Genomic DNA, 12,154 nt, shown 5'->3' with positions numbered 1-12,154 from the left:
TTTTTGGAAACAAGACAGAACTATTTTTCCCATTTGTGGCAATAGGAGGAAATAATAACGGAGTTAGACTGAGGGTAGTAAACAGCCTCTCTAGGTTACACAGACCTTCCCTGGTTACCCGAGTACACAGAAAAACAAAACAAATGACACCCCCTCCTCTGGCCACAGGAAATTGGAGAGAACAGGATCTGGGAGAAAACTTCTTTTGAACAAATGTTCTACATAGTGCAGAGTACGTTCTCTGGGTGTTCATTCATGCAAGCTGTAACCTTTTAGTAAGGACTTACCACTTCATGTGGTAGGGACCCACAGCTCACTCAGCTCTGCCAAAAAGATCTCTACCAAAAAGCCTGGGGTTAAAGCCGCCCGCCCCGCCCCCCTCCCCCCATGCATGCACAGGGCCTTCCATCTGCACAGTAGTTGTACAAAGCCCTTTAGAGCGGTCCCTAGATTTAATGTCCCTCCAGCACTAAAAGGGCTAAGAAGGCACCAATTTTTCTTAAATACCAGGGACTGGTGAAAGACGTCTTTCCCCACCCCCACCCGCTTCACTTTCCTAGAGATGACTCTCATTAATTATACTGACACAAGGCTGCCTGGCCTCCCTTCTAAATAGCTGCCAGATTTCTACCTATCACCTTTGCCTTGATACAGAATGTACACGGACATCAGGATCACAGAAGATCCTGTAGGACGTGCCTGATACACAGAACGATGATGGATGTGCCTTTTGGTGAGCCTACCGCGCTGCATCTCCTGGGGGAGGGGACCAAGGAAGCGGCTTTAGGAGTCTTGGTGTTGGAAGGAGATTGTTCTATCTGTGAAAAATTGTGCTTTTTGTTGCGAAAATAACCATGTTTAAGATACTCTGATTTCACCAGCAATAATCTTGAGTTACATCCACAAGCAATAAAGGAAAGAAGATATAAAACATCCCTATTTTAACCAATGCAGCAGGAAGTAGGGGAAACCATGACCAAAAATCTTGCCAAGAACAAGCCACCCCTCTCCCGACACATATCTCTTGAGTGCTTGCTACACCAGGCTCCTCTTAGATGGTCAGTCTTAGCTTCAATATAGAAAGCACTTCTGCAGCAGAGAACAGACCTCTCTTAGAATCCCAAGTCAGTCAACACTTTCAAATGCAAATAACAAAATCCCAAATAAAAAGAGCTAAAGAATCAACAGATTGACTATTACCTTAAGATAAGGGAAGGGAAGCCAGGCCTGGTGGCCCAGGTATGTAATCATAGTGACTCAGCAGCAGACTGAGGCAGGAAGATCTCAAGTTCAAGGCCAGACTGGGCAATTCAATGAGATTCTTGTCTCAAAATAAAAATAAATAAATAAAAATAAAAAGGACTTAGAATGTAGCTAAATGGTAGAGTGCTCTGGGTTCAATCCCTGGTATCAAAATAAAAAAGCTGAGGGTGGTGGTTAAGGACTTCAGCCAAGGTGTGAAGAGCATTCAGAGCTGTTATTCATTCATCTCCTGTTAAGGAACAAATGAGTCACTGATACCTATTGAGCTTGGTAAGGAAGACTGCTTTCAAGACCATGGCAGTAAGTGCCAGGACCACAATATCAGGGACTTACTGTAGGGAAAAAAGACTGGGCTCAATTCCACTAGAGTAGCCAGGGGAAATTCACAACCCAGGAGCAGGTGGGGGGTCAGTGGATAAAAAATCATCAGGAACCATCAAAAGTAGGAGGGAGTCTGGCTAAACTAACCTAACTGGATTCTTGCTGGAGACAAGGCCAGGGCAATCAGACATCAGCGGATCCCAGTGGAGGATGAGGGTCATGATCAGATACGAGCATGATCAGGTGGCAATTCTTAAGGAACAGAATCAGCAGGGGTCTTTGCTAAAACTTGGGTTTTGCAAGAAAGTGCAGGGATGGACCTGGGAGAAGGTTCAGAAACCTGACCAAAGCTTAGGCAAGCACAAACTCTTTGTCACTCACACCCTTCCGCCTGCCTCCCCCAGTGCTAGGGACTAAACCCCAGAGTGCTCTATTAATAAACTCCACCCCCTTGGGCTGGGGATGTGGCTCCAGCGGTAGCGCGCTCGCCTGGCATCCGTGCGGCCCGGGTTCGATCCTCAGCACCACATACCAACAAAGATGTTGTGTCCGCCAAATACTAAAAAATAAATATTAAAATTCTCTCTCTCTCTCTCTCTCTCTCTCTCTCTCTCCTCTCTCACTCTCTCTTAAAAAAAAAATATTTAAAAAAATAAATAAATAAATAAAAATAAACTCCACCCCTGCTCTTTTTGTTTTTCTTATTTCAAAATAGGGACTCTCTAAGTTGCCCAGGCTGGCCTTGAACTTGTGATCCTCCAGCCTCAGCTGAGATGCTGGGATTTCGGGTGTGTGCCACTAGGCCTATCTCACTTTCATTTTCACTTCTACTTTCTCTCTGCTTTTCTCAATGTTTTGATCCTATCTCTGCTAATACATTAGGATCCTCCTCCTCAGTAGGCAGGCAGGGACTGGGGGAGCACGAACAGGGACAGCTCCAGGCTCCAATCATGTCAACTTGCACCCCAGCCCTGGGGCCAGAAGTGGAGGGGGCAGGGAAGGGAATCTTTTTGCTTTTACCATCAGTAAATAAGATTGTAGGAAAGGATTTTAATTGACCTGGCTCTGATCAAGATCAATTATTACCCTAAGGAGAGTGCATGTGTGGCCAGACCTGGGTTATACACTGTGGCCACAGAAGTGGGTCCTTTGAGTGGCAGTCCCACCAGAACCCTTTGGTTCCCAGTAAGGAAGCCACAGTACTCAGCAAGGATAGGAGTGGACTCTTCCAAATGAAAAGAACAGAAGTGCCTCCAGGGCTCCTTCCTGAGACAGAACACCTTTGTACATTTCATTAAGCATATACCAGAGATTTTTAAAAATAAAGTCAGAAGAGACATTTCCTGAGTCCACCAAGTACCAGGGAGGGGATGGGGGCGGGCAGTGGCTAAGTGTAAGGGCCCCTATCCCTCCCTCCCCAGCAGGAGAGGCATGTCTTTCCACAGGTGGCCACCTGTCCTGCTGAGCTGGAGGTGGCCGGGGAGCACAAGCAGAAAAGGCCTTCTCTGGAAGAGTTGTTTTGTGTTTTCCACTGTTTATCAAAGGAGTTTTCATACATCCAGAGAAGTAGAATAGGATAATGAAGGCCTGCGTGTCACCAGTCTCAACTGTCATTAGTATGTTGACAACTTTACCCAAGAATGTAGGGAATTCGCTGAGATACATACATTTATAGATTAACACTGCTTTGCAGTACTTTGATCTTGGTTATTGAAAGAAACCGTGTCTCCAAAGCAATTCATTTAAATAAGGCCCCTGTACCTGAGGCCCTGGGCAGAAAAGACCTGGTACAAAAGGAGCTTTCAAAAATGTCAATTATTTTCACTGTTTTGTTGGCAACCCAGTTAAAGCTTTTAAATACTAACAAAGTCTTTATGTTGAACCACACTTGGCAGACAAAGGAAAAGGATTTTTTAAGGCTGGGCTCTCTTCTTTCCTTACCAGCAGGCTACAACATCTTTAATTGATCCATTTTGAAATGGGCTATTCATATTTTTTCTATAAAGAACCTATATAATTATTTTCCCTTTTCATATGGAAATGTAGAAAATGTTACAAGCTAAACAACATTTCACCTTACAAATAAGGAGAAAATGCAGGTTAACTTGTCACCTTTAGAAATGAGTCTGGGCTAGATAGCAGCGTTCTGAACTCCGTGCTTTCCATTTTTGTATCTTGGCAAAATATTCCATCCTGTGAATGCTGAATGAAGGTAAAATAGTGGAGCTGTGCCTAAATTAAGTTCATGAGTTCAACTCCTCATCTCTTAACCCCAGTTACACTTCTCAGGAAACTTGGTTGCTAGTACTTAGTGAGTAGTTTTTAAAAGGCTGAAAATATGCTAAGTAAAGTGAACTTTTCCCATCTATTTTTCTCCAACATTGCCTCCCACCCCCATAGAGGGAATGAAGTATTTTAGAAGAAACAATAGTGTCACAGAAGAACAGCCCCTTTTCCTTCCCTAAGAGCTTTTCTGTTCAGCTCTGAACTTTTTGTTTCCAGAAAGACCTCCCACAAAGTCAGTATCTGCAGCCATCACGTGCTCAGAGCTCCCTCCCTACAGAGGACAAGGTGTTTAATTGATCTGCTTTACACAGCGAGGAACTAAGATGGAAGGGTGAAGAACACAAGTTCCTCTGGCCAGGCCCCTCCTCCAGTACTTCCACAAGTATTTCTGCAGAATCCAGATTATAGTTAAAAAATACATATATTGTCATAATCTATTCAGCTATGGACAAGTCATCTGATAAAGCTACCATTTTTTTAGATATTATTATTCTGTGTGAGTGTGTGTGTGTTGCTAGGGGTTGAACCCAGGGCCTTGTGCATGCGAGGCAAGCACTCTACCAACTGAGCTATATCCCTAGCCCCCCATTTTCCAAGATATTGAATAGAAAATTGGAAAGATGAGCAGATTGTACTGTACAGAGAAAAGAAGAAACCAGTGGAACAGTTGGAATGCAAATTCTAAAGCTTTGAAAATTTAAAAATAAATGCAATTTACAGCACAAAGGAAATTATTGTATTTCCCCACTATTTGGAATTCTAAGTAGGTATGTTTCCCTACTTATAACACCTGTTGGTTTAACCAGAAAACTATTGGTAGTTTTTCATATAGGAAAAGGAAAAATTGCATCTAAAAAAGCTGTAGGCTAGTTTTGGTTTATTTGCTTGCACATTATAACAAAATATGAATTTAGAGGGCTTGACTTATTCAAAATAAATGTTATTTTAAACCTTGACAAGTTTATAAAATGTTCTTTCGGGTCGTTTAAGGAAAACTAATCTTAATAGTATAGCATTATAGAATTTATGGGGGGAAATTAGATAAGAAAGATAGGTTCTGGCCAAAGTGAGAAGACCACTCTAAAGAATTCACTTCTTTCACTCATTGATTTAACAAGTATTTATTTGGTTCACAGTATAAGCAAGAAACTTGGCTAACTGCTGTGGAGGGAACAAAAATGATCCAAAATTTAATAAGTATGGTTTGAATTACACTGTAGCTCAAAGGAGAGACTATGTGCCAAGTGCCAAAACCGGTGTGAGTGTACTTATAGAACAGAAGAGGGCGCTAACCACTCAGGTTCTTCAACAGGTACAAAGTTTTAAAATATTTACAAGCTGTGTTTTGATAACCAAAATAAAGCAGAAAACAGAAATGATGTTAGTATCTCAATTAAAAAAAACTTTATTTCTGTCTTGATTATTCAACCTCACTGGAGTGATAGAAACCCATTTTAAGGCTTCTTCAGAAGAGTGTACTATAAAATGAGATCTTCTAAAGCAACTTTCAGTAGCCTATAATGTGATACTTTCAAGTCAGGCACAGTGGTGGGTGCTTGTCGTCCCAGCTCCTAACAAGGCAGGCCAGGCACTTGAGCCTGGGCAATCAAGGCCAGCCTTGGGCAACATAGCAAGACCCTATCTTGAAACATCTCAAAAAAAAATTGTTTTTTTGATTGCAAGCCAGTACACACAAATATTCTTATAATGAAAAACAATTTTAACAAAATAATATGTGCCTTGGCTATGTGCAATGCACTCAGATGTATTTTATTCTGTTCTGTTCCTTCATTCTTTTCTGTTTAAATTATTGGTGGAACCCATTAAACTGACTTCACCTCTCCCTGATAGATTATAGCCTACAGTTGAAAATGATGTTCCCATGTGTCCTTTAGAAATGAAAAAAAGAAAGTCATAGTTCTCAGAACAGAACTAAAGGAGGACAGCAGTAGCCCAAAGGCACACATCCTGCCCACTAACTTGGCAGATCTCAAAGCTGGATGAGATTAAATCTCTGCAAGAAGAAAGGCCCAACCCTTGACAATCCCCACACTTCCCAATCACATCAACAGAAGAGCCTTCTCTGGTTGTCCAGAGCTTAGAGGGTGGATCTTCCTCCTTCCTGTGTTCACAGAGACCTTGAAGCAAAAGGGCAATCTTGCAGAGAACAGAATGGGGCACTGCCATGGTTTGGAAAAGCCCAAGTGCTGTAGGGTTGGTCACCAGGCTGTGGAACCCTTCCTGAGTGGGAGGAAGTTAGGTTACTGGGGACATGCCCTTGAAGGGGATGTTGGGACTCTAGCCTTTTCCTGTGTCTCTGTGCTTCCCTGCCTTTATGAGGCAAACAACTTCCTCTGCCATGGGTTCCTGCCATGATATATATTGTGCTGCTAAAGGCCAAAAGTAATAAGGCCAAGTGACCATAGCCTGACACTTTTGAAACTGTGGCCAAAATAAATCTTTCCTTTTTAAAAATTCATTATCTTAGGCATTTTGTTATAGTAATGGCAAGCTGACTAATACAGGCACCCAAATTGATTGACCAAGAAACATAATTCCTGCCCAGCAGTGTAATGTATTGCTAGGACCTACTGACAGCCTATTTTCCTTCCCCATTATATATTGGCAACACTGGCATTTAGCTTAGGCTTCCAGATGATGAGGAATGACTTCTAGACCTGACCAAAAGGAATTTACATCACTCAGGGACCCCAAACCAGAGGATGGACTTTGGAACTTTATTGGGTAACCCAACCCCCTTAACTCTAGAATCATAATATCTCCATATAATTCTACTTCATCCTATTGGCAAAACTTTAAACTAGCTAGCTAAATAATGGTACCTTCCATGTTCCATCACTGATACTGTTCCTATTTATTTTAATATTTATTTGGTATTTTGTTGTCATTTAAAAATATTTTTAGTTATAGATGAACACAATACCTTTATTTACTTTATTTAATTTTTATTTTATGTGGTGCTGAGAGTCAAACTCAGTGCCTCACATGTGTTAGGCAAGCGCTCTATCACTGAGCCACAACCCCACCTCTTGATGTCATTTTAACGGGAGGGATGGAAGTTAGATGAATAAGCTCAAGTTGTCATTGAAATAGGAAAGTCAACCCTCTATATGCTCAGGGTACTGGTTCCAGGACCCCCAAGGGTACCAAAATCTGTGAAAGCTCTAGTCTGTCACATAAAATGAGATGGCATTTGCATATAACCTGTGCATAGACTCTATATACTTAACGTATAACACTATGTAAATAGTTGTTTTATGCTGAGGGCCATTGCCAAGTAGGAATGACGCTTTTGATGCGTCATTCCTACTTGGCAATGGCCCTCAGCAGTTATACTGTATTATTTAGAGAATAATGACAAGGAAAAAATCTGTACATGTTCAGTACAGACACCAGTTTTTTTCCTTTTTTTTTTTTCTTTTTCAGTACTAGGGATTGAACTCAGGGGCACTTGACCACTGAGCCACAATCCCAGCCCTGTTTTGTATTATATTTAGAGACAGGGTCTCACTGAGTTGCTTAGCATCTCGCTTTTGCTTTTGCTGAGGCTGGCTTTGAACTCGTGATCCTCCTGCCTTGGCCTCCCCAACTACTGGGATTACAGATGTGTGCCACTGTGCCTGGCTTCCAAATATTTCCAATCTACAGTTAGTTGAATCTACAGATGTAGTACCCATGGATATGGAGGAGAATCAAATGTAAAATTGATTTTTTAAATTGATTGATTGATTGATTGATTGCAGTATGAGGGGTTGAATCCAGCGCCTTGTGCATGCTAGGCAAGTGCACTCTCCTCATCTGCAGAGCTTTTTTATTTTATTCAGAGACAGGTCTGGCTAAGTTGCTGCAGCTAGCCTGGAACTTACAATCCTCCTGCTCAACCTCCAGAGTAGCTGGGATTACAGGTGTGTACCACCACACCTATTAATTTTAGATTCTTTATAACCGGGCTTGGTGGTGCATGCCTATAATTCCAGCTACTCAAAAGGTTGAGGAAGGAGGATCACAAGTTCAAGGACCATCTGGGCAACTTGGCAAGGCCCTGTCTCAAAATACAAATTTTAAAAAGGATTGGGGGTGTGGCTGAATGGTAGATTTCTTACCTAGCATGTGCCAGGCGCTGGGTTCAATCACTGTTGCTCAAAAAAGGAAAAAACAAAAAGTCTTTTTCATTATTCCACTTTCAAATTTCTGTTCTTGATTATATTTATGTTCTTGGGTCTTTCATTTTCTTCAGCCGTTTCACCAATTTGCATCAGTTTCCCCCTGTGATTTGCCCTCACTGAAACAGCTGCCTTGGTGGCGGCAGGAGAGAAGCTCCAAGCCTGGGAGCTGGGATCTACCTGCCCCAGCAAGCCAGCAGCAGGAGAAACTCACCCAGGGCACCCACCACCCCTTTATTGGAGGTTAAATGATGAGGATTCTGGTGGTGCTCTGAATTTCTGAGATGTTGCCTTTTCTGACACTGTATTTATAATAAGCCAGTGGACGTATCAACAGGCCCTGGGACAGCACAAGTGTTAGTTGCTCCCAGGGAGGGAATCATATGGCAGAGGTGCAACCCCACTTGCTGTGGGATCACACGGTGCTGGGAAATGTTAGAAGAAAACTCTTGGCACATTATCTGCTCGCCTCAAATGCAGTGAATTCTCCGAAAGCAGTTTTTGCAGGTGTGTAGCAGTGGAGTAGAGCTACCAGACTCAGGGAGTCACCAAAGAGAGCGGGAATATCAGGGATGCAGCACTGCTGGGATCCAGGCCCAGACGTTCCTTCCAGCCGAGGTGTAAGAAAGCTACTGCAGGCAGCAGACTTCCCACTCCCCCCCAGTGGTGGGAAAAATCCGAGCTGATTTAGGTTTCACAAGCACCTGATGTAAGAAGATATCTGGGAGTGAGAAGAGGGGAGGTTACAGTCTGCAGAGCAGCAGCGGCCACCCCTGTCCTCCCCCATCCGCATGGTGGAGGAGGAAGGCTGGACATTAGGCTGTGCTCACTGTTTTGGTCAGCTTTCCTAACTAAGAAAAGTTTACCTTTGAATCACAGTTGCACAGACTGTTCATAAATGGCCAACTCCATTGCTCTGGGCCCTAGGTAAGGCACAACATCATGGCGGAAGGATGTGGCAGAGGGAAGCCGCTCCCCTCAGGGAAGCTAAGGAGGGTGAGGGCAAAGGAAAGTGACACAGAGAAGGGTGACCCTTCCAGGGAGCCCCCAGTGACCCATCCTCCCGCCACACCCCTCCTGCCTTTGGTTACCACCCACAGGGCCTGTTCAAACTGTGATGGATTGACTGGGTTCCAGCTCTCACAATCCAACCATGTCACCTCCCAACATTCCTGCATTAGCAGGAGCGCTGGGGACACCTCACACCCAAAACACTCCTCTTTTTACAGACTCAGAGGACCTAATATCTCACCAACATAACAAATAGTGATTGTCTCTTTTCTGAAACTTGCTAACTACCAGACCTGCCAGCACTTTGTTTTCCTGAGACCAGGAAAAAAAAGGCCTGATAAAAAGAGTGAAGCAAATAAATAAAATCAAAAGTATTGTGACTAACTAACTAACTAACTAACTATATATATATATATATATATATATATATATATATATATATATAGAGAGAGAGAGAGAGAGAGAGAGAGAAGCAAGAGAGGAGCCCTCATTCCATCACTTAGCTTAACAACACAAGTTTCCTCAAAAGACCACCAGAGACCAAGATTGATGTAAGCAGCAAAGAGGTGTTTATCACGAACTAGCTGGGTCCTCCACGCACACACAGCAACTGGTGATGCTGAGAGGCCCCAAGCCCAGGGTTTGCAGCAGTTTTATACATTGTTTGGAGAAGGCAGGGACCCCACATACATCATAGCATCTCTTAGCAAATCATCACACACCACCGCGGGAAAATCAAACAACAACTCTAAAACATTATTAGCATATCAAGTGGTGGGAAAGAATCTGGAAAGGATTATTGGTTAGTTCAAGGGGTTGACATACTTAAAATTGATTGGTTTAAACCATGAGGATGTCGCAAGGGGGGTACATGCCAAGCTGCAGGGCTTCTAGTTTAGATATTGGTCACCACACCTAGGTGGGGGCCATCTAGAATTTCAGATATTTCCATATCTTGGCCTATTTTAGGCGATCACCATCTGTGGCTTTTCCGAGAACTGTTTCCACAGAGCTTTTCTGTGGTATTTTCCTGACTTTAGGACTGTAGTAGGTCAGAGGTTAAGTTTCAGAGCAAAATGAGGTCCCAAGTAGAATGAGGTTGCTTAGGTCTTTCACCTCTAGTTCAACTAATACTGAGGAAACCAGCAAGACTTAGGTAGAACTGGTCCCGTGACCCTTCCCCTTTTATAGATGCAATGATCCATCCAACCACCTTCCACAGCACGCTCCAGGGTCCCTCCCTTGCTGAATGTAGGGAGCTAGCATTTAGGGGCTGCAGACTAGACTGGTGTGGGAGTTGAGCAGTTGTGGAGAGAAAGAAAGAGGTGAGACTCTCCCGCTGCTGGCAGGAAGCCCCAGGAGGACCCCGGAGCTAGAACTAAGAGGAGCCAACTGGGGATGCCTGCCTCAGGCACGGAGCCAACAGGAACTTCAATAAGCAGAGTTGGCTTCTCGGCTTCCCCCTCTGCAAATTGCTGGAATTTGTTTCTATTTACTTCAGTTTTTAAAATTAATTTTTAATTGATTTGCATTATAATGACACATAATATCGGCCCCACTGTGGCATCTTGGAATGTGCTGTGAGCAGCCCAACAGAGGGAGTGCTGAGGATGTGTGAGCTGGGTCCTCACTCTTCTCCCAAGTTTCCCCTCCACTAACTATGATCAAGCCAGGCACAGTGGTGCATGCCTGCAATCCCAGAGCATCGGGCTAAGGCAGCAGGATCGAAAGTTCAAAGCCAACTTAGAGAGAACCTGGGCAACTTAGTGAGACTCTGTCTCTAAATAAAATATGAAAAAGGGTTGGGAATGTGAAGTGATTAAGCACCAGGTTAATCCCTGAGAAGGAAGGAAGGAAGGAAGGAAGGAAGGAAGGAAGGAAGGAAGGAAGGAAGGAAGGAAGGGAGGGAGGGGGAAGGAAGGGAAGGGAAGGGAAGGGAAGGGAAGGTAGGTAATTGGAAAATACTCTTCCCAAAGGAAACATAAATCAAAAATAAAATAGATCATGAAGGGTCAAAAGAAAAATTCAATCCTTTAAAAATAAGAAAGCACTAAATTAATTTGATAAAACTACATTTAAGTAAGGCAAGTGGCATGTGCCTATGGTACCAGCTACTCAGTAGGCTGAGGCAGGAGGGTCACTCCAGCCCTGGAGTTCCAGACCAGCCCAGGCAACATAGCAAGACCCCATCTCACAAAAGAAAAAAACAAAAGGAAGAAGGTGATGTGGGTACTAAGATCTATAAAAAGAAGGCCAAGAGAAAAAACAGCGGCCATGGGCCTGTTGTCTCAGACAGAAAATCACAGAGGCGAAAAGTGATCTTCTCGTCCTTTACAGGGTCCATGGCTGACACCTGCCAGGACAAGAGAGATGAACAGCAGGACAGATTTAAGGAGCCTGCAGATACAGAAGCTCATGGGGCCCAGAAGAAGGGCACATTGTGTGGACAGTCACGAGGATGTGCATCTGCAGGGCAGAGGGGTATGACCTGTGGTAATCAATGCGGCTAAGCAAGGACTGTTAGTGCAAACTCTTCTGGGCCTGCGGTTCCAGGGCAGGACCATCCCTACCTCAGGGAAGACAGCTTAGAGAACTCTTTTATGGTCCCTTTCAGGGAAGAAAGGTGGGAGATGGTCCCAGAGTGACCTTCTTGTTTCTGCAGTTCCCTCAATTCCTTTGGCTTAAAATACCAAGTACACCAATGTGATATATTTTGGGTTATATGTTTTGAATCCCAAAAGGCCTAAGGAGTAGTAAATCCTCTCTTTGAGAAAGGCAAAGAACCTAAGCTTTGGTAAAAAATTTGGCCTCAAAGGGACTTTTTCACTTTTTCAAATGGCTACATTATGACCATGTCCTGTAACAGAGAGCCACCTTCTCTGCAGTCACCTGTTTATCTTGCCCTCGGTCCTTCAGACAAGCCAGGCTACAGTTCAGAATTGAAGCCAAAAGGCGACGTCCTGGGTCCTGGCAATGGCTGCCAGCCAGCTGGGTCTGGCCACCCAGAGATCACATGCCTTCAAGAAGGTGTCCATGTCACCGTCCCTGGGACAGGCATCCCAAAGAGGTCCTCAGGAGGGAAGTGAACC

The 12,154-nt window shown here is 43.7% G+C and overlaps 1 protein-coding gene across 1 annotated transcript in view; it reads right to left on the bottom strand.

Moving 5' to 3' along the window:
- The window catches only part of PLCH1 (phospholipase C eta 1), a 215,821-nt gene that overhangs the window by 198,183 nt on the left and 5,484 nt on the right, over positions 1-12,154 (bottom strand). The window lies entirely within an intron of this gene.

This window comes from Spermophilus citellus, assembly GCF_964194105.1.
Source record: "Spermophilus citellus genome assembly, chromosome: 7".
NCBI classification, from domain to species: domain Eukaryota; kingdom Metazoa; phylum Chordata; class Mammalia; order Rodentia; family Sciuridae; genus Spermophilus; species Spermophilus citellus.
Note: the sequence above shows the minus strand (reverse complement) of the source record. Positions and strands in the feature narration are given on the sequence as shown.